This window comes from Arachis stenosperma, chromosome 3 (assembly GCF_014773155.1).
Source record: "Arachis stenosperma cultivar V10309 chromosome 3, arast.V10309.gnm1.PFL2, whole genome shotgun sequence".
Taxonomy (NCBI): Eukaryota; Viridiplantae; Streptophyta; class Magnoliopsida; order Fabales; family Fabaceae; genus Arachis; species Arachis stenosperma.
Window position 1 is genome coordinate 135164339 of NC_080379.1, and position 22067 is coordinate 135186405.

A 22067-nucleotide genomic window follows, 5' to 3' on the forward strand; every position below is an offset into this window, starting at 1 on the left:
AACTCCGGATCATGACGTTTTTCTGGCGTTTAACTCCAGACAGCAGCATGAACTTGGCGTTTAACGCCAAGTTACGTCGTCTATCCTTGCGCAAAGTATGGACTATTATATATTGCTGGAAAGCCCTGGATGTCTACTTTCCAACGCCGTTGAGAGCGCGCCAATTGGACTCCTGTAGCTCCAGAAAATCCATTTCGAGTGCAGGGAGGTCAGGATCCAACAGCATCAGCAGTCCTTTTTCAGCCTAAGTCAGATTTTTGCTCAGCTCCCTCAATTTCAGCCAGAAAATACCTGAAATCACAGAAAAATACACACACTCATAGTAAAGTCCAGAAATATGATTTTTGCTTAAAAACTAATAATATTTAACTAAAAACTAATTAAAACATGCTAAAATCTACATGAAATTACCCCCAAAAAGCGTATAAAATATCCGCTCATCAATCATCAACCTACAAAATAAGATAAAATAACAAAGGAAAATATATAAAATATAACATTGGGTTGCCTCCCAACAAGCGCTTCTTTAATGTCAGTAGCTTGACAGAGGGCTCTCATGGAGCCTCACAGATAATCAGAGCAATGTTGGAACCTCCCAATACCAAACTTAGAGTTTGAATGTGGGGGTTCAACACCAAACTTAGAGTTTGGTTGTGGCCTCCCAACACCAAACTTAGAGTTTGACTGTGGGGGCTCTGTTTGACTCTGATTTGAGAGAAGCTCTTCATGCTTCTTCTCCATGGTGACAGAGGGATATCCTTGAGCCTTAAACACAAAGGATTCTTCATTCACTTGAATGATCAGTTCACCTCCATCAACATCAATCACAGCCTTTGCTGTGGCTAGGAAGGGTCTGCCAAGGATGATAGATTCATCCATGCACTTCCCAGTCTCTAGGACTATGAAATCAGTAGGGATGTAATGGTCTTCAATCTTCACCAATACATCCTCTACAAGTCCATGAGCTTGTTTTCTTGAGTTGTCTGCCATCTCTAGTGAGATTCTTGCAGCTTGTACCTCAAAGATCCCTAGCTTCTCCATTACAGAGAGAGGCATGAGGTTTACACTTGACCCTAAGTCACACAGCGCCTTCTTGAAGGTCATGGTGCCTATGGTACAAGGTACTGAAAACTTCCCAGGATCCTGTCTCTTTTGAGGTAATTTCTGCCTAGACAAGTCATCTAGTTCTTTGGTGAGCAAAGGAGGTTCATCCTCCCAAGTCTCATTTCCAAATAACTTGTCATTTAGCTTCATGATTGCTCCAAGGTATTTAGCAACTTGCTCTTCAGTGACATACTCATCCTCTTCAGAGGAAGAATACTCATCAGAGCTCATGAAAGGCAGAAGTGAGTCCAATGGAATCTCTATGGTCTCATTTTGAGCCTCGGATTCCCATGGTTCCTCATTAGGGAACTCATTGGAGGTCAGTGCACGCCCATTGAGGTCTTCCTCAGTGGCGTCCACTTCCTCTCTTTCCTCTCCAGATTCGGCCATGTTTATGGCTTTGTACTCTCCTTTTGGATTTTCTTCTGTATTGCTTGGAAGAGTACTTGGAGGGAGTTCAGTAATTTTCTTGCTCAGCTGTCCCACTTGTGCCTCCAAATTCCTAATGGAGGACCTTGTTTCAGTCATGAAACTTTGAGTGGTTTTGATTAGATCAGAGACCATGGTTGCTAAGTCAGAGGGGTTCTGTTTAGAATTCTCTGTCTGTTGCTGAGAAGATGATGGAAAAGGCTTGCCATTGCTAAACCTGTTTCTTCCACCATTATTGTTGAAACCTTGTTGAGGTCTCTCTTGATTCTTCCATGAGAAATTTGGGTGATTTCTCCATGAAGAATTATAGGTGTTTCCATAGGGTTCTCCTAGGTAATTCACCTCTTCCATTGAAGGGTTCTCAGGATCATAAGCTTCTTCTTCAGATGAAGCATCCTTAGTACTGCTTGGTGCATTTTGCATTCCAGACAGACTTTGAGAAATCAAATTGACTTGTTGAGTCAATATCTTGTTCTGAGCCAAAATGGCATTCAGAGTATCAATCTCAAGAACTTCTTTCTTCTGACTTGTCCCATTGTTCACAGGATTTCTTTCAGAAGTGTACATGAATTGGTTATTTGCAACCATTTCAATGAGCTCTTGAGCCTCTGTAGGCGTCTTCTTCAGATGAAGAGATCCTCCAGCAGAGCTATCCAAAGACATCTTGGATAGTTCAGAGAGACCATCATAGAAAATACCTATGATGCTCCATTCAGAAAGCATGTCAGATGGACATTTTCTGATCAATTGTTTGTATCTTTCCCAAGCTTCATAGAGGGATTCACCATCCTTCTGTCTGAAGGTTTGGACTTCCACTCTAAGCTTACTCAATTTTTGAGGTGGAAAGAACTTTGCCAAGAAGGCATTGACTAGCTTTTCCCAAGAGTCCAGGCTTTCTTTAGGTTGAGAGTCCAACCATATTCTAGCTCTGTCTCTTACAGCAAAAGGGAATAGCATCAGTCTGTAGACCTCAGGGTCAACCCCATTAGTCTTGACTGTGTCACAGATTTGCAAGAACTCAGCTAAAAACTGATGAGGATCTTCTAATGGAAGTCCATGGAACTTGCAATTCTGTTGTATTAGAGAAACTAACTGAGGCTTAAGCTCAAAGTTGTTTGCTCCAATGGCAGGGATAGAGATGCTTCTCCCATAGAAGTCGGGAGTAGGTGCAGTAAAGTCACCCAGCACCTTCCTTGCATTGTTGGCATTGTTGTTGTTTTCGGCTGCCATAGGTTCTTCTTCCTTGAAGAATTCGGTCAGGTCCTCAACAGAGAGTTGTGCCTTAGCTTCTCTTAGCTTTCGCTTCAAGGTCCTTTCAGGTTCAGGGTCAGCTTCAACAAGAATGTCTTTGTCTCTGCTCCTGCTCATATGAAAGAGAAGAGAACAAGAGAATGTGGAATCCTCTATGTCACAGTATAGAGATTCCTTGAGGTGTCAGAGGAAACGAAAAACAGAAAAAAGAGGTAGAAGAATTCGAACTTGATCAGATAGAGTTCGAATTGTGCATTAAGAAGGAGTAATACTCCATAAATAGAAGGATGTGGGAAGAGAGGAAGAAATTTTCGAAAATTAAGTAAAAAAATTTTGAAAACATTTTTGAAAAACACTACTTGATTTTCGAAAATAAGAGTGGGAAAGAAATCAAATGATTTTTGAAAAAGATTTTGAAATTAGAAGTTAAAAAGATTTGATTGAAAACTATTTTGAAAAAGATGTGATTAAAAAGATATGATTAGTTTTAAAAAAGATGTGATTGAGAAGATATGAATTGAAAAACATTTAAAAAAAAGATTTGATTTTAAAATTAATGACTTGCTTGACAAGAAAAGATATGATTCAAAAATTAAACCTTCCTCAACAGAAAAGGCAACATACTTGAAATTTTGAATCAAATCATTAATTGTTAGCAAGTCTCTTTGAAAAAGGAAAGAAATTGATTTTGAAAACATTTGATTGAAAAGATATGATTTGAAAAAGATTTGATTTTGAAAAACTTTGAAAACTTGAAAAAAATTGATTTTGAAAACAAAATCTTCCTCCTTGTGCCATCCTGGCGTTAAACGCCCAGAATGGTATCCATTCTGGCGTTTAACGCCCAAAATGCTACCTTTTTGGGCGTTAAACGCCCAACCAGGTACCCTGGCTGGCGTTTAAACGCCAGTCTGTCCTTCTTCACTGGGCGTTTTGAACGCCCAGCTTTTTCTGTGTAATTCCTCTGCTGCATGTTCTGAATCTTCAGTCCCCTGTACTATTGACTTGAAAATAGAACCAAGATCAAATAAACAAGGCATGCAAGACACCAAACTTAAGATTAGACACTAGACTCAAACAAGAAACATAAAGTATTTTTGGTTTTTATGATTTTAAAAATTTTTTTTTGTGCTTTTTTTCGAAAATTATATGGAAATAGAAAATAAAGGTTTCAGAATTTTCAATTTGGATTCCAGGAATCATTGCAATGCTAGTCTAAGACTCCGGTCCAGGAATTAGACATGGCTTCACAGCCAGCCAAGCTTTCAAAGAAAGCTTCGGTCTAAAACACTAGACATGGCCAATGGCCAGCCAAGCCTTAACAGATCATTGCTCCAATAGCAAGATTGATAGAGATCAACAAGCTATTGTGATGATCAGTTGAAACCTCGGTCCAATAAGATTAGACATGGCTTCACAGCCAGCCAGATTTCAGCAGATCACCATGAAACACTAGAATTCATTCTTAAGAACTCTGAAGAAAAAAAATACCTAATCTAAGCAACAAGATGAACCGTCAGTTGTCCATACTCAAGAACAATCCTTGGCAACGGCGCCAAAAACTTGGTGCACGAAATTGTGATCACTACTTTTACACAAAACAATCCCCGGTAATGACTCCAAAGACTTGGTGCACAATACCATGGCATAAGCACAACTTCGCACAACTAACCAGCAAGTGCACTGAGTCGTCCAAGTAATACCTTACGCGAGTAAGGGTCGATCCCACGGAGATTGTTGGTATGAAGCAAGCTATGGTCACCTTGTAAATCTCAGTCAGGCAGACTCAAATGGGTATAGTGATAAACGAATAAAGCATAAAGATAAAGATAGAGATACTTATGTATATCATTGATGAGAGCTTCAGATAAGCGTATGAAGATGCCTTCCCTTCCGTCTCTCTGCTTTCCTACAGTCTTCATCCAATCCTTCTTACTCCTTTCCATGGCAAACTCATGTAGGGTTTCACCGTTGTCAGTGGCTACCTCCCATCCTTTCAGTGAAAACGTTGCCTATGCTCTGTCACAGCATGGGTAATCAGCTGTCGGTTCTCGGTCAGGCCAGAATAAAATCCATCGATTCTTTTGCGTCTGTCACTAACGCCCCGCCTGCTAGGAGTTTGAAGCACGTCACAGTCATTCAATCATTGAATCCTACTAAGAATACCACAGACAAGGTTAGACCTTCCGAATTCTCTTGAATGCTGCCATCAGTTTTCACCTATACCACGAAGACTCTGATCTCACGGAATGGCTGGCTCGTTTGTCAGGCGAGCACTCGGTTGTCAGGCGATCAACCATGCATCGTGTATCAGGAATCCAAGAGATATTCACTAAGCCTCGTATGCTTGTAGAACAAGAGTGGTTGTCAGTCACTTTGTTCATAAGTGAGAATGATGATGAGTGTCACGGATCATCACATTCATCAGGTTGAAGAACAGGTGATATCTTGGAACAAGAACAAGCGGAATTGAATAGAAGAACAATAGTAATTGCATTAATACTCGAGGTACAGCAGAGCTCCACACCTTAATCTATGGTGTGTAGAAACTCCACCGTTGAAAATACATAAGAACAAGGTCTAGGCATGGCCGTGAGGCCAGCCTCCCAGTAATCAAAAGATTCAAAGATCTCCAGATGAAAATACAATAGTAAAAGGTCCTACTTATAGAAAACTAGTAGCCTAAGGTGTACAGAGATGAGTAAATGACATAAAAATCCACTTCCGGGCCCACTTGGTGTGTGCTTGGGCTGAGCAATGAAGCATTTTCGTGTAGAGACTCTTCTTGGAGTTAAACGCCAGCTTTTATGCCAGTTTGGGCGTTTAACTCCCATTTAGGTGCCAGTTCCGGCGTTTAACGCTGGAATTCCTGAGGGTGACTTTGAACGCCGGTTTGGGCCATCAAATCTTGGGCAAAGCATGGACTATCATATATTGCTGGAAAGCCCAGGATATCTACTTTCCAACGCCATTGAGAGCGCGCCAATTGGGCTTCTGTAGCTCCAGAAAATCTACTTCGAGTGCAGGGAGGTCAGAATCCAACAGCATCTGCAGTCCTTTTGAGTCTCTGGATCAGATTTTTGCTCAGATCCCTCAATTTCAGCCAGAAAATACCTGAAATCATAGAAAAACACACAAACTCATAGTAAAGTCCAGAAAAGTGAATTTTAACTAAAAACTAATAAAAATATAATAAAAACTAACTAGATCATACTAAAAAACATACTAAAAACAATGCCAAAAAGCGTACAAATTATCCGCTCATCATCAACTCAATGTAAATCTTTAAGGTGCCCCTTAAAATCTTAGTGTTTCTCCTTGAAGAAATGTTGTTAACTAACTAACATGTAATGCTATATATACAAGGTGTGTGGATTGTTTTACTATACTATGGTTCCTAGCTTACTCTTTTTATTTTTCAATCAAATCAACTATCATATGCTAAAAAGGGTAAACTATGCTAATTAATCCACTTAATATATAACTAGTAAACTAAGGTGCATATTAAGCTAAAATATCCAAGATATATACAGCCCAAAGTGCGGAATGCGAAAGTGCAACAAAAGCAAAAGAGAAAAATGTGTAAAAATACAGAAAATGGACAAAATAAGATAAGAGTCTGTAGTGGTTCACCAAAAGAAATATATGCCAGAGATGGTGACCTCCACATACTTAAATAATAGCATCGTCCTCGATGCTCACTCAAACTGGATGTGAGGAAGTGTCATCTCCGGAAGGATGGGCTGTCGGTGTCTCAGTGGTAGGCTGAGGGTCTGCAGTCTCTGTGAGTGTAGGAGGAGCGATCTGCTGAAGTGGAGGCTCTGTCTGTAGAGGAATGTCCAGATCAGCGGCCTGTAGCTGGTGGTGCTCCTCATGATGTAGTGCAGTGTGCTCGGGTCCTCCCTGCTCAGCCTGGGGAGGTGCTTCCTCCTCATGATCGCTCACCTCCTCCTCAGATGTGTCGGAGGGCGTGTCGGGCTCGGAGGGTACGTCGCCACCAGATCGGATCATCAGCTTGAGGTGCTCATAGCGCCGCTTGTGGTGACGCTCAGACCTCTCATAATGTTGCCTGTTACGACGTTCAGACCTCTCAAAGTACTGCTGGTGACGGCGCTCCATCTGGTCTAAGCGGTCAAAGAGTCGGTGCACTAGAAGATAGACGGGCTCAGAAGCAGGTGGGGTGCAGTGGGTGGTGCTGGGCCAGTGAAAGCAGAAGGAGCAGCTGAAGAAGTAGTTGCCTCAGCAGAGTCAGTGAGAAATGGAGGTCGCTAGCCGAAAGCCTGAAACTTCCGACTGTGAGGGATGATCTTTCGGCATTCTGCGGTGGGTGGCTTTTCATCAGCAACCTCCCAAGGTACCTCGGCTCGGTGACCCAACTGAGTAATCAGGAATGGAAAGGGGATGGTGCCTCTAACATGGACTCTGGTGATGTAATGCCGGATGAAGCGGGGTAGATATAAGTCCTTACCCGTCATCACACACCAGATGAGGGTAATTGATGAGCGGATAATTTATACGCTTTTTGGCATTGTTTTTAGTATGTTTTTAGTATGTTTTAGTTAGTTTTTATTATATTTTTATTAGTTTTTAGTTAAAATTCACTTTTCTGGACTTTACTATGAGTTTGTGTGTTTTTCTATGATTTCAGGTATTTTCTGGCTGAAATTGAGGGAGCTGAGCAAAAATCTGATTCAGAGGCTGAAAAGGACTGCAGATGCTGTTGGATTCTGACCTCCCTGCACTCGAAGTGGATTTTCTGGAGCTACAGAGGCCCAATTGGCGCGCTCTCAATTGCGTTGGAAAGTAGACATCCTGGGCTTTCCAGAAATGTATAATAGTCCATACTTTGCCCGAGATTTCATGGCCCTAACAGGCGTTCCAATTCAGCTCAAGAATTCTGGCGTTAAACGCCGGAATTGGCACAAGAATGGGAGTTAAACGCCCAAACTGGCACAAAAGCTGGCGTTTAACTCCAAGAAAAGTCTCTACACATGAAAGCTTCAATGCTCAGCCCAAGCACACACCAAGTGGGCCCGGAAGTGGATTTTTATGTCATTTACTCATCTTTGTAAACCCTAAGCTACTAGTTCTCTACAAATAGGACCTTTTTGCTATTGTAATGGGAGAGCTTTTGATCATGTTTTATGATTGAACCCTCTTTGGGAGGCTGGCCATTCGGCCATGCCTAGACCTTGTTCTTATGTATTTTCAACGGTGGAGTTTCTACACACCATAGATTAAGGTGTGGAGCTCTGCTGTACCTCGAGTGTTAATGCAATTACTATTGTTCTTCTATTCAATTCAGCTTATTCTTGTTCTAAGATATTCATTCGTACCCAAGAACATGATGAATGTGATGATTATGTGACGCTCATCATCATTCTCACTTATGAACGTGTGCCTGACAACCACTTTCGTTCTACAAGCAAACAAGGCTTGAATGTTTATCTCTTGGATTCCTTAATCAGAATCTTCGTGGTATAAGCTAGAATTGATGGTGGCATTCTTGAGAATCCGGAAAGTATAAACCTTGTCTGTGGTATTCCGAGTAGGATTCAAGGATTGAATGACTGTGACGAGCTTCAAACTCGCGATTGTGGGGCGTTAGTGACAGACGCAAAAGAATCACTGGATTCTATTCCGACATGATCGAGAACCGACAGATGAATAGCCGTGCTGTGACAGAGCGCGTTGAACATTTTCACTGAGAGGACGGGACTGTAGCTATTGACAATGGTGATGCCCAACATACAGCTTGCCATGGAAAGGAGTAAGAAGGATTGGATGAAGACAGTAGGAAAGCAGAGAGACGGAAGGGACAAAGCATCTCCATACGCTTATTTGAAATTCTTACCAATGAATTACATAAGTATCTCTATCTTTATTTTATGTTTTATTTATCTTTTAATCATTAATCCTCCATAACCATTTGAATCCGCCTAACTGAGATTTACAAGATGACCATAGCTTGCTTCATACCAACAATCTCCGTGGGATCGACCCTTACTCGCGTAAGGTTTATTACTTGGACGACCCAGTGCACTTGCTGGTTAGTTGTGCGAAGTTGTGATAAAGAGTTGAGATTGCAATTGAGCGTACCATGTTGATAACGCCATTGATGGTCACAATTTCGTGCACCAAGTTTTTGGCACCGTTGCCGGGGATTGTTCGAGTTTGGACAACTGACGGTTCATCTTGTTGCTTAGATTAGGTATTTTTCTTCAGAATTTTTAAGAATGAATTCTAGAGTTTCAAGGTGATGTTTTTATCATCACCAAAGCTGATTGATTCTCATCAATTTAGCTCTTGAATGTAATGTCCTGCTGAAGCTTGGCTAGCCATGTCTAATTTCTTTAGACTAAAGCTCTAGACTAACATTGCATGATTCCTAGAATTCTTATTAAAAATTTTGAATCTCTTTATCATCTTTTGCATATAATTTTTGAAAAAGCACAAAAAATTTATAAAATCTTAAAACCAAAAATATTTTTATGTTTCTTGTTTGAGTCTAGTGTCTAATTTCAAGTTTGGTGTCAATTGCATGTCTTTATTCTTCTAATTTTCGAAAATTACATGCATTATGTTCTTCATTGATCTTCAAGTTTTTCTTGATGATTTCCTTGCTCTGATCTTTAAATTCTCTTGTCTTGAGTGTTTTGTTGTTTCTCATATGCAATCTCAATTTGTTAGTGTCAATAGTATACAAACTTCTAAGTTTGGTGTCTTGCATGCATTGTTTATTTGATCTTAGTTTCATTTTGATTATTCCTCATCATTAAAAATTCAAAAAAATTTTTAATTTGTGTCTTTTCAAGTCAATAATTGGTGCGCGAAATTGTGAACAATACTTTTTCACAACTCAAATAATCCCCGGTAATGGCTCCAAGAACTTGGTGGCTCAATACCATGGCATTACACAACTTCGCACAACTAACCAGCAAGTGCACTGGGTCGTCCAAGTAATAAACCTTACGTGAGTAAGGGTCGATCCCACGGAGATTGTTAGTATTGAAGCAAGCTATGGTCATCTTGTAAATCTTAGTCAGGCAAACTCAAATATATATGATGATGAACGAAAATAACATAGAAAATAAGGATAGTGATACTTATGTATATCATTGGTGTAGGAGCTTCAGACAAGTGTATGAAGATGCCTTCCCTTCCGTCTCTCTGCTTTCCTAATGCCTTCATCCAATCCTTTCTTACTCCTTTCCATGGCAAGCTCGTGTAAGGTTTCACTGTTGTCAGCAGCTACCTCCCATCCGCGCAGTGAAAGCTAATGCACACACTCTGTCACAGTGCTGCCAATCACCGGTTTGGTTCCCTCCCCTACCGGAATAGAATAACTCTTTTGCGTCTGTCACTAACGCCCAGTAGGTTACAGGTTTGAAGCACGTCACAGTCATTCAATCATTGAATCCTACTCAGAATACCATAGACAAGGTTTAGACCTTCCGGATTCTCTTGAATGCCGCCATCAGGTCCTGCCTATACCACGAAGATTCCGAAGAATCCAAGAGATATTCACTAAGCCTCAGATGCTTGTAGAACAAGAATGGTTGTCAGTCACCTTGTTCATGGGTAAGAATGGTGATGGGCGTCAATCATCACCTTCATCAAGTTGAAGAACAAGTGATATCTTGGAACAAGAATAAGCGGAATTGAATGGAAGAACAATAGTAATTGCATTAATACTCGAGGTACAGCAGAGCTCCACACCTTAATCTATGGTGTGTAGAAACTCCACCGTTGAAAATACATAAGCATAAGGTCTAGGCATGGCCGAATGGCCAGCCTCCCAATGATCTAAGATAGCATAAAACTCAAAGATAGCTACCAAGATGTTCCTAATACAATAGTAAAAGGTCCTACTTATAGAAAACTAGTACATAGATGAGTAAATGACATAAAAATCCACTTCCGGGCCCACTTGGTGTGTGCTTGGGCTGAGCAATGAAGCTTTTTTCGTGTAGAGACTCTCCTTGGAGTTAAACGCCAGCTTTGGTGCCAGTTTGGGCGTTTAACTCCCATTTGGGTGCCAGTTCCAGCGTTTAACGCTGGGATTTATTGAGGTGACTTTGAACGCCGGTTTGGGCCATCAAATCTTGGGCAAAGTATGGACTATCATATATTGCTGGAAAGCCCAGGATGTCTACTTTCCAACGCCGTTGAGAGCGCGCCAATTGGGCTTCTGTAGCTCCAGAAAATCCGCTTCGAGTGCAGGGAGGTCAGAATCCAACAGCATCTGCAGTCCTTTTTGGTCTCTGGATCAGATTTTTGCTCAGGTCCCTCAATTTCAGCTAGAAAATACCTGAAATCACAGAAAAACACACAAACTCATAGTAAAGTCCAGAAAAGTGAATTTTAACTAAAAACTAATAAAAATATACTAAAAACTAACTAGATCATATCAAAAACATACTAAAAACAATGCCAAAAAGTATACAAATCATCCGCTCATCACAACACCAAACTTAAATTGTTGCTTGTCCCCAAGCAACTGAAAATCAAATAAGATAAAAGGAAGAGAATATGCAATGAATTCCAAAAACATCTGTGAAGATCAGTATTAATTAGATGAGCGGGGCTTTTAACTTTTTGCCTCTGAACAGTTTTGGCATCTCAATCTATCCTTTGAAATTCAGAATGGTTGGCTTCTTTAGGAACTTAGAATCCAGATAGTGTTAATGATTCTCCTAGTAAAGTATGATGATTCTTGAACATAGCTATTTATTGAGTCTTGGCTGTGGCCCAAAGCACTCTGTCTTTCCAGTATTACCACCGGATACATACATGCCACAGACACATAATTGGGTGAACCTTTTCAGATTGTGACTTAGCTTTGCTAAAGTCCCCAATTAGAGGTGTCCAGGGTTCTTAAGCACACTCTTAATTGCCTTGGATCACAACTCTTATTATTATTATTTTTTTTTTCGTTTTCTTTTTTTCTCTTTTTTTTTTCGGTTTTTTTTTTTTTTGAATAGCAATGCTTTTTCTTGCTTCAAGAATCATTTTATTGATTTTTCAGATCCTCAATAACATGTCTCCTTTTTCATCATTCTTTCAAGAGCCAACATTCATGAACCACAAATTCAAGATACATATGCACTGTTTAAGCATACATTCAGAGAACAAAAATATTGCCACCACATCAAAATAATTAAACTATTATAAAATTCAAAATTCATGCAATTCTTCCTTTTTCAATTAAGCACATTTTTATTCAAGAAAGGTGATGGATTCATAGGACATTCATAACTTTAAGGCATAGACATTAAGACACTAATGATCATAAGACACAAGCATGGATAACATAAAGCACTAAAATTCGAAAAACAAAGGAATAAAGAACAAGGAAATCAAGGAATGGGTCCACCTTAGTGATGGCGGCTCTTCCTTGCTTTTGAAGGTCCTATGGAGTGCTTGAGCTCCTCAATGTCTCTTCCTTGCCTTTGTTGCTCCTCTCTCATGATTCTTTGTTCTTCTCTAATTTCATGGAGGAGAATGGAGTGTTCTTGGTGCTCCACCCTTAGTTGTCCCATATTGGAACTCAACTCTCCTAGGGAGGTGTTTAGTTGCTCCCAATAGTCTTGTGGAGGAAAATTCATCCCTTGAGGAATCTCAGGGATCTCATGATGAGTGGGATCTCTTGTGTACTCCATTCTTTTCTTAGTGATGGGCTTGTCCTCATCAATGGTGATGTCTCCCTCTATGTCAACTCCCACTGAATAACAGAGGTGACAAATGAGGTGAGGAAAGGCTAACCTTGCCAAGGTAGAGGTCTTGTCCGCCACCCTATAGAGTTCTTGGGCTATAACCTCATGAACCTCTATTTCTTCTCCAATCATGATGCTATGGATCATGATAGCCCGGTCTATGGTAACTTCGGACCGGTTGCTAGTGGGAATGATTGAGTGTTGTATGAACTCTAACCATCCTCTAGCCACGGGTTTGAGGTCATGCCTTCTCAATTGGACCGGCTTTCCTCTTGAATCTTGCTTCCATTGTGCACCCTCTTCACATATGACTGTGAGGACTTGGTCCAACCTTTGATCAAAGTTGACCCTTCTAGTGTAAGGATGCTCATCTCCTTGCATCATAGGCAAGTTGAACGCCACCCTCACACTTTCCGGACTAAAATCCAAGTATTTCCCCCGAACCATAGTAAGATAATTCTTTGGATCCGGGTTCACACTTTGGTCATGGTTCTTGGTGATCCATGCATTGGCATAGAACTCTTGAACCATCAAGATTCCGACTTGTTGAATGGGGTTGGTAAGTACTTCCCAACCTCTTCTTCGGATCTCATGGCGGATCTCCGGATATTCACCCTTCTTGAGTGAAAAGGGGACTTCGGGTATCACCTTCTTCAAGGCCACAACTTCATAGAAGTGGTCTTGATGCACCCTTGAGAGGAATCTATCCATCTCCCATGACTCAGAGGTGGAAGCCTTTGCCTTCCCTTTCCTCTTTCTAGAGGTTTCTCCGGCCTTGGATGCCATAAATGGTTATGGAAAAACGAAAAAGCAACGCTTTCACCACACCAAACTTAAAATGTTTGCTCGTCCTCGAGCAAAAGAAGAAAGAAGAGAGTAGAAGAAGAAGAAATGAGGAAGAGGGAGATGGTGGTGTATTCAGCCAAGGAGGGGGAGAAGTGGTGTGTAGGTAGTGGGAAAATGAAGGGGTAAAGAGGGGTTTATATAGGAAAGAGGGGGATGAGGGTTCGGCCATTTGAGGGTGGGTTTGGGAGGGAAAGTGGTTTGAATTTGAAGGGTGAGGTTGGTGGGGTTTTATGAAGGATGGATGTGAGTGGTGAAGAGAAAGATGGGATTTGATAGGTGAGGGGTTTTTGGGGAAGAGGTGTTGAGGTGATTGGTGAATGGGGGAAGAAGAGAGAGAGTGATGGTAGGGTCCTGTGGGGTCCACAGATCCTGTATTGTCAAGGAAAAGGCACCCTTGCACCAAATGGCATCAAAATCCACGTTTTGAGCCTTTTCTGGCGTTAAACGCCGGGCTGGTGCCCATTCCTGGCGTTTAACGCCAGGTTTTTGCCCTTTACTGGCGTTTAACGCCAGTCTGGTGCCCCTTTCTGGCGTTAAACGCCCAGAAGGGTGCCAGACTGGGCGTTAAACGCCCAACTGCTAGGCTGACTGGCGTTTGAACGCCAGCAGCATCTTCCTCCAGGGTGTGCTGTTTTTCTTCCTGTTTTTCATTTTGTTTTTGCTTTTTTCATTGTTTTTGTGACTTCTTATGATCATCAACCTACAAAAAAGATAAAATAACAAAAGAAAATAATTAATTATAAAACATTGGGTTGCCTCCCAACAAGCGCTTCTTTACTGTCATTAGCTTGACAGAGGACTCTCATGGAGCCTCAGAGATGCTCAGAACCGTGTTGGAACTTCCCAACACCAAACTTAGAGTTTGATTGTGGCCTCCCAACACCAAACTTAGAGTCTGACTGTGGGGGCTCTGTTTGGCTCTATTTTGAGAGAAGCTCTTCATGCTTCTTCTCCATGATGACAGAGGGATATCCTTGGGCCTTAAACACCAAGGATTCTTCATTCACTTGAATGATCAACTCTCCTCTATCAACATCAATCACAGCCTTTGCTGTGGCTAGGAAGGGTCTGCCAAGGATGATTGATTCATCCATGCACTTCCCAGTCTCTAGGACTATGAAATCAGTAGGAATGTAATGGTCTTCAACCTTAACCAGAACATCCTCTACAAGTCCATAGGCTTGTTTTCTTGAGTTGTCTGCCATCTCTAGTGAGATTTTTGCAGCTTGCACCTCAAAGATCCCTAATTTCTCCATTACAGAGAGGGGCATGAGGTTTATACTTGACCCCAAGTCACACAAGGCCTTCTTGAAGGTCATGGTGCCTATGGTACAAGGTATAGAAAACTTCCCAGGATCCTGCCTCTTTTGAGGCAATTGCTGCCTAGACAAGTTATCCAGTTCTTTGGTGAGCAAAGGGGGTTCATCCTCCCAAGTCTCATTTCCAAATAACTTGTCATTCAGCTTCATGATTGCTCCAAGGTATTTAGCAACTTGCTCCTCAGTGACATACTCCTCCTTTTCAGAGGAAGAATACTCATCAGAGCTCATGAAAGGCAGTAGTAAGTCCAAGGGAATCTCTATGGTCTCAGTTTGAGCCTTAGATTCCCAAGGTTCCTCATTGGGGAACTCATTGGAGACCAGTGGACGTCCAGTGAGGCCTTCCTCAGTGGCGTTCACTGCCTCTTCTTCCTCCCAGAATTCGGCCATATTTATGGCTTTGCACTCTCCTTTTGGATTTTCTTCAGTGTTACTTGGGAGAGTGCTTGGGGGAAGTTCAGTAATTTTCTTGCTCAGCTGACCCACTTGTCCTTCCAAATTCCTAATGGAGGATCTAGTTTCAGTCATGAAACTTTGAGTGGTTTTGATTAGATCAGAGACCATGGTTGCTAAGTCAGAGGTATTCTGCTTAGAGCTCTCTGTCTGTTGCTGAGAAGATGATGGAAAAGGTTTACCATTGTTAAACCTGTTTCTTCCACCATTATTATTGAAACCTTGTTGAGGTCTCTCTTGATTCTTCCATGAGAGATTTGGGTGATTTCTCCATGAAGAATTATAGGTGTTACCATAGGGTTCTCCCAGGTAATTTACCTCTTCCACTGAAGGGTTCTCAGGATCATAAGCTTCTTCCTCAGATGAAGCATCCTTAGTACTGTTTGGTGCATTTTGCATTCCAGACAGACTTTGAGAAATCAGATTGACTTGTTCAGTCAATATTTTATTCTGAGCCAAAATGGCATTCAGAGTGTCAATTTCAAGAACTCCTTTCTTCTGACTAGTCCCATTGTTCACAGGATTCCTTTCAGAAGTGTACATGAATTGGTTATTTGCAACCATTTCAATCAGTTCTTGAGCCTCAGTAGGCGTCTTCTTCAGATGAAGAGATCCTCCAGCAGAGCTATCCAAAGACATCTTGGATAGTTCAGAGAGACCATCATAGAAAATACCTATGATGCTCCATTCAGAAAGCATGTCAGAGGGACATTTTCTGATTAACTGTTTGTATCTTTCCCAAGCTTCATAGAGGGATTCTCCATCCTTCTGTCTGAAGGTTTGGACTTCCACTCTAAGCTTACTCCATCTTTGTGGTGGAAAGAACTTTGCCAAGAAGGCATTGACTAGCTTTTCCCAAGAGTCCAGGCTTTCTTTAGGTTGAGAGTCCAACCATATTCTAGCTCTGTCTCTCACAGCAAAAGGGAATAGCATCAGTCTATAGACCTCAGGGTTAACCCCATTAGTCTTGACTGTGTCACAGATTTGCAAGAATTCAGCTAAAACTGATGAGGATCTTCCATTGGAAGTCCATGGAACTTGCAATTCTGTTGCATTAGAGAAACTAATTGAGGCTTAAGCTCAAAGTTGTTTGCTCCAATGGCAGGGATAGAGATGCTTCTCCCATAGAAATCAGAAGTAGGTGCAGTAAAGTCACCAAGCACCTTCCTTGCATTGTTGGCATTGTTGTTGTTTTCGGCTGCCATTTGTTCTTCTTCCTTGAGGAATTCGGTCAGGTGCTCTAAAGAGAGTTGTGCTTTGGCTTCTCTTAGCTTTCTCTTCAAGGTCCTTTCAGGTTCAGGATCAGCCTCAACAAGAATGCCTTTGTCTTTGCTCCTGCTCATAAGAAAGAGAAGGGAACAAGAAAATGTGGAATCCTCTATGTCACAGTATAGAGATTCCTTTAGGTGTCAGAGGAAAAGAAAAATAGAAGAAAGAAGAAGGAGAAGAATTCAAACTTTAGTTAGATAAGGTTCGAATTGTGCATTCAGAAGGAGTGGTACTCCATAAATAGAAGGATGTGGGAAGGAGGGAAGAGAATTTTCGAAAATTCATTTAAAAGATTTTGAAAACATTTTGAAAATTTGATTGATAATTTTCGAAAATTAAAAGTGAAAAAGAAATCAAGTGATTTTTGAAAAAGATTTTGAAATTAGAAATTAAAAAGATTTGATTGAAAACTATTTTGAAAGAGATGTGGTTAAAAAGATTTAATTGAAAAGTTATGGTTTTAAAAAGATGTGATTGAGAAGATATGATTTGAAAACAATTTTAAAAGATATGATTTGAAAACAATTTGAAAAGATATGATTTTAAAAATTAATGACTTGCCTAACAAGAAAAGATATGATTCAAACATAAAACCTTTCTCAACAGAAAAGGCAACAATTTTTGAGATGTTCAATCAAATCATTAATTGTTAGTAAGTATCTTTTAAAAAGGAAAGAAATTGATTTTGAAAACATTTGATTGAAAAGATTTGATTTGAAAAAGATTTGATTTTGGAAAACTAAAAAAATTGATTTGAAAACAAAATCTTCCCCCTAGCACCATCCTGGCGTTAAACGCCCAGAATGGTATACATTCTGGCGTTTAACGCCCAAAATGCTACCTTTTTGGGCGTTAAACGCCCAACCAGGTACCCTGGCTGGCGTTTAAACGCCAGTCTGCCTTCTTCACTGGGCATTTTTGAATGCTCAGCTTTTTCTGTGTAATTCCTCTGCAGTATGTTCTGAATCTTCAATTCTTTGTATCATTGACTTGAAAAGACACAAATTAAAAATATTTTTGGATTTTTAATAATCAAAATACAAAAGGAATCAATTAACAATGCATGCAAGACACCAAACTTAGCAGTTTGTATACTACTGACACTAACAATATGAGAATGCATATGAGACACACAAAATGCTTCAAGTCAATAGAATTCAAAGATTAGAACACAAAAATCATCAAGAATTACTTGAGGATCCTTAAGACACATGAATGAATGCATGCAATTGACACTAAACTTAAGATGAGACACTAAACTTAAGCAAGAAACATCAAATATTTTTGGTCTTTTTATGATTTTGTAAATTTTTTTTTGTGTTTTTCGAAAATTAAGTAGGAAAAGGTATCAAAATTCTTAATGAGAATTCCAGGAATCAGTGCAATGCTAGTCTAAGACTCCGGTCCAGGAATTAGACATGGCTTCACAGCCAGCCAAGCTTTCAAAGAAAGCTTCGGTCCAAAACACTAGACATGGCCAGAGGCCAGCCAAGCCTTAGCAAATCACTGCTCCAAAAGCAAGATTGATAAGAAATCAACAAGTTCTTGTGGTGATAAGTTGAAACCTCGGTCCAATGAGATTAGACATGGCTTCTCAGCCAGCCAGATTTCAACAAATCATCATGAAACTCTAGAATTCATCTTCAAGAATTTCGAAAAAAAATAATACCTAATCTAAGCAACAAGATGAACCGTCAGTTGTCCAGCCTAAACAATCCCGGGCAATAACACCAAAAACTTGATGTTGTTGCCGGATCTTGGCACTGATGTTACCAAAAGCTTGCTCAAAACTTGAACAATCCCCGGCAACGGCGCCAAAAACTTGGTGCGCGAAATTGTGAACAATACTTTTTCACAACTCAAATAATCTCCGGTAATGGCTCCAAGAACTTGGTGGCTCAATACCATGGCATTACACAACTTCGCACAACTAACCAGCAAGTGCACTGGGTCGTCCAAGTAATAAACCTTACGTGAGTAAGGGTCGATCCCACGGAGATTGTTAGTATTGAAGCAAGCTATGGTCATCTTGTAAATCTTAGTCAGGCAAACTCAAATATATGATGATGAACGAAAATAACATAGAAAATAAGGATAGTGATACTTATGTATATCATTGGTGTAGGAGCTTCAGACAAGTGTATGAAGATGCCTTCCCTTCCGTCTCTCTGCTTTCCTAATGCCTTCATCCAATCCTTTCTTACTCCTTTCCATGGCAAGCTCGTGTAAGGTTTCACTGTTGTCAGCAGCTACCTCCCATCCGCGCAGTGAAAGCTAATGCACACACTCTGTCACAGTGCTGCCAATCACCGGTTTGGTTCCCTCCCCTACCGGAATAGAATAACTCTTTTGCGTCTGTCACTAACGCCCAGTAGGTTACAGGTTTGAAGCACGTCACAGTCATTCAATCATTGAATCCTACTCAGAATACCATAGACAAGGTTTAGACCTTCCGGATTCTCTTGAATGCCGCCATCAGGTCCTGCCTATACCACGAAGATTCCGAAGAATCCAAGAGATATTCACTAAGCCTCAGATGCTTGTAGAACAAGAATGGTTGTCAGTCACCTTGTTCATGGGTAAGAATGGTGATGGGCGTCAATCATCACCTTCATCAAGTTGAAGAACAAGTGATATCTTGGAACAAGAACAAGCGGAATTGAATGGAAGAACAATAGTAATTGCATTAATACTCGAGGTACAGCAGAGCTCCACACCTTAATCTATGGTGTGTAGAAACTCCACCGTTGAAATACATAAGCATAAGGTCTAGGCATGGCCGAATGGCCAGCCTCCCAATGATCTAAGATAGCATAAAACTCAAAGATAGCTACCAAGATGTTCCTAATACAATAGTAAAAGGTCCTACTTATAGAAAACTAGTACATAGATGAGTAAATGACATAAAAATCCACTTCCGGGCCCACTTGGTGTGTGCTTGGGCTGAGCAATGAAGCTTTTTTCGTGTAGAGACTCTCCTTGGAGTTAAACGCCAGCTTTGGTGCCAGTTTGGGCGTTTAACTCCCATTTGGGTGCCAGTTCCAGCGTTTAACGCTGGGATTTATTGAGGTGACTTTGAACGCCGGTTTGGGCCATCAAATCTTGGGCAAAGTATGTACTATCATATATTGCTAGAAAGCCCAGGATGTCTACTTTCCAACGCCGTTGAGAGCGCGCCAATTGGGCTTCTGTAGCTCCAGAAAATCCGCTTCGAGTGCAGGGAGGTCAGAATCCAACAGCATCTGCAGTCCTTTTTGGTCTCTGGATCAGATTTTTGCTCAGGTCCCTCAATTTCAGCCAGAAAATACCTGAAATCACAGAAAAACACACAAACTCATAGTAAAGTCCAGAAAAGTGAATTTTAACTAAAAAATAATAAAAATATACTAAAAACTAACTAGATCATATCAAAAACATACTAAAAACAATGCCAAAAAGTATACAAATCATCCGCTCATCAATAATACAGAAAATTAAAGATTCAGAACATACAGCAGAGGAATTACACAGAAAAAGCTGGGCGTTCAAAACGCCCAGTGAGGAAGGAAAACTAGCGTTTAAACGCCAATCAGGGCACCTGGCTGGGCGTTTAACGCCCAAAAAGGTAGAGTTTTGGATCCATTCTGGGCGTTTAACGCCAGGATGGCACAAGAAGGAAGATTTTGTTTTTAATTCAATTTTTTTTCAAGTTTTCATAATTTTTCAAAATCAAATCTTTTTCAAATCATATCTTTTCAATCATATATTTTCAAAATCAATTTCTTTCCATTTTCAAAAATACTTGCTAACAATTAATGATTTGATTCAAACATTTCAAGTATGTTGCCTTTTCTGTTGAGAAAGGTTTAATGTCTGAATCATATCTTTTAAATTTCTTGTTAGCCAAGTCATTAATTTTCAAAATCAAATCTTGTTTTTCAAATCATATCTTCTCAATCATATCTTTTTAAAACTATATCTTTTCAATCATATCTTTTTATCACATCTTTTTCAAAATAGTCTTCAATCATATCTTTTTTATTTCTAATTTCAAAAATCTTTTTCAAAAATCACTTTATTTCTTTTCCAACTTTAGTTTTTGAAAATCATCAATCAAATTTTCAAAATTTCTTTTTATTATTTTAAAATCTTTTACTTTAATTTCAAAAATTCTTCCCCTCTTCTCACATCCTTCTATTTATGGACTAACACTCCTCCTCAATGCACAATTCGAACCCTATCTCTCTTGATAAGTTCAAATTCTTCTACCTCCTCCTTCTATTCTTCTTTTCCTATGACATCTCAAGGAATCTCTATACTGTGACATAGAGGATTCCATATTTTCTTGTTCTCTTCTCTTTCATATGAGCAGGAGCAAGGACAAATATATTCTTGTTGAGGCTGACCCTAAACCTGAAAGGACCTTGAAGCGAAAGCTAAGAGAAGCTAAAGCACTACTCTCTGTAGAAGACCTAACAGAAATCTTCAAACAAGAAGAAGACATGGCAGCCGAAAACAACAACAATGCCAACAATGCAAGGAAGGTGCTGGGTGACTTTACTATACCTACTCCCGACTTCTATGGGAGAAGCATCTCTATCCCTGCCATTGGAGCAAACAACTTTGAGCTTAAGCCTCAATTAGTTTCTCTAATGCAACATAATTGCAAGTTCCATGGACTTCCATTGGAAGATCCTCATCAGTTTTTAGCTGAATTCTTGCAAATCTGTGACACTGTCAAGACCAATGGAGTTGACCCTGAGGTCTACAGACTTATGCTATTCCCTTTTGCTGTAAGAGACAGAGCTAGGATGTGGTTAGACTCACAACCTAAAGAAAGCCTGAACTCTTGGGAAAAGCTAGTCAATGCCTTCTTGGCAAAGTTCTTTCCACCTCAAAAATTGAGTAAGCTTAGAGTGGAAGTCCAAACCTTCAGACAGAAGGAAGGTGAATCCCTCTATGAAGCTTGGGAAAGATACAAACAATTGATCAGAAAGTGTCCTTCTGACATGCTTTCTGAATGGAGCATCATAGGTATCTTCTATGATGGTCTGTCTGAACTGTCCAAGATGTCATTGGACAGCTCTGCTGGAGGATCTCTTCATCTGAAAAAGATGCCTGCAGAAGCTCAAGAACTCATTGAAATGGTTGCAAATAACCAATTCATGTACACTTCTGAAAGGAATCCTGTGAACAATGGGACGAATCAGAAGAAAAGAGTTCTTGAGATTGATACTCTGAATGCCATATTGGCTCAGAACAAAATATTGACTCAGCAAGTCAATATGATTTCTCAAAGTCTGTCTAGAATGCAAGCTGCACCAGGCAGTACTAAGGACGCTTCATCTGAAGAAGAAGCTTATGATCTTGAGAACCCATCAATAGAAGAGGTGAATTACATGGGAGAACCCTATGGAAACACCTATAATCCTTCATGGAGAAATCATCCAAATCTCTCATGGAAAGATCAACAGAGACCTCAACAAGGTTTCAACAACAATAATGGTGGAAGAAACAGGTTTAGCAATGACAAGCCTTTTCTATCATCTTCTCAGCAACAGACAGAGAATTCTAAGCAGAGCCACTCTGACTTAGCAACCATGGTCTCTGATCTAATCAAAACCACTCAAAGTTTTATGACTGAAACAAGGTCCTCCATTAGAAACTTGGAGGCACAAGTGGGTCAGCTGAGTGAGAAAGT

At 40.3% G+C, this 22067-nt stretch overlaps 3 non-coding genes across 3 annotated transcripts; 2 read left to right on the plus strand and 1 right to left on the minus strand.

Moving 5' to 3' along the window:
* Positions 1–2254: 2254 nt before the first annotated feature.
* LOC130972713 (small nucleolar RNA R71) lies at positions 2255–2358 on the plus strand. The gene has a single exon (XR_009083876.1). It is a non-coding gene; the product is annotated as a small nucleolar RNA R71 (small nucleolar RNA).
* Positions 2359–15811: 13453 nt separating this feature from the next.
* LOC130971406 (small nucleolar RNA R71) lies at positions 15812–15919 on the plus strand. The gene has a single exon (XR_009082627.1). It is a non-coding gene; the product is annotated as a small nucleolar RNA R71 (small nucleolar RNA).
* Positions 15920–21273: 5354 nt separating this feature from the next.
* LOC130971570 (small nucleolar RNA R71) lies at positions 21274–21381 on the minus strand. The gene has a single exon (XR_009082782.1). It is a non-coding gene; the product is annotated as a small nucleolar RNA R71 (small nucleolar RNA).
* Between the last annotated feature and the right edge of the window lie 686 nt (positions 21382–22067).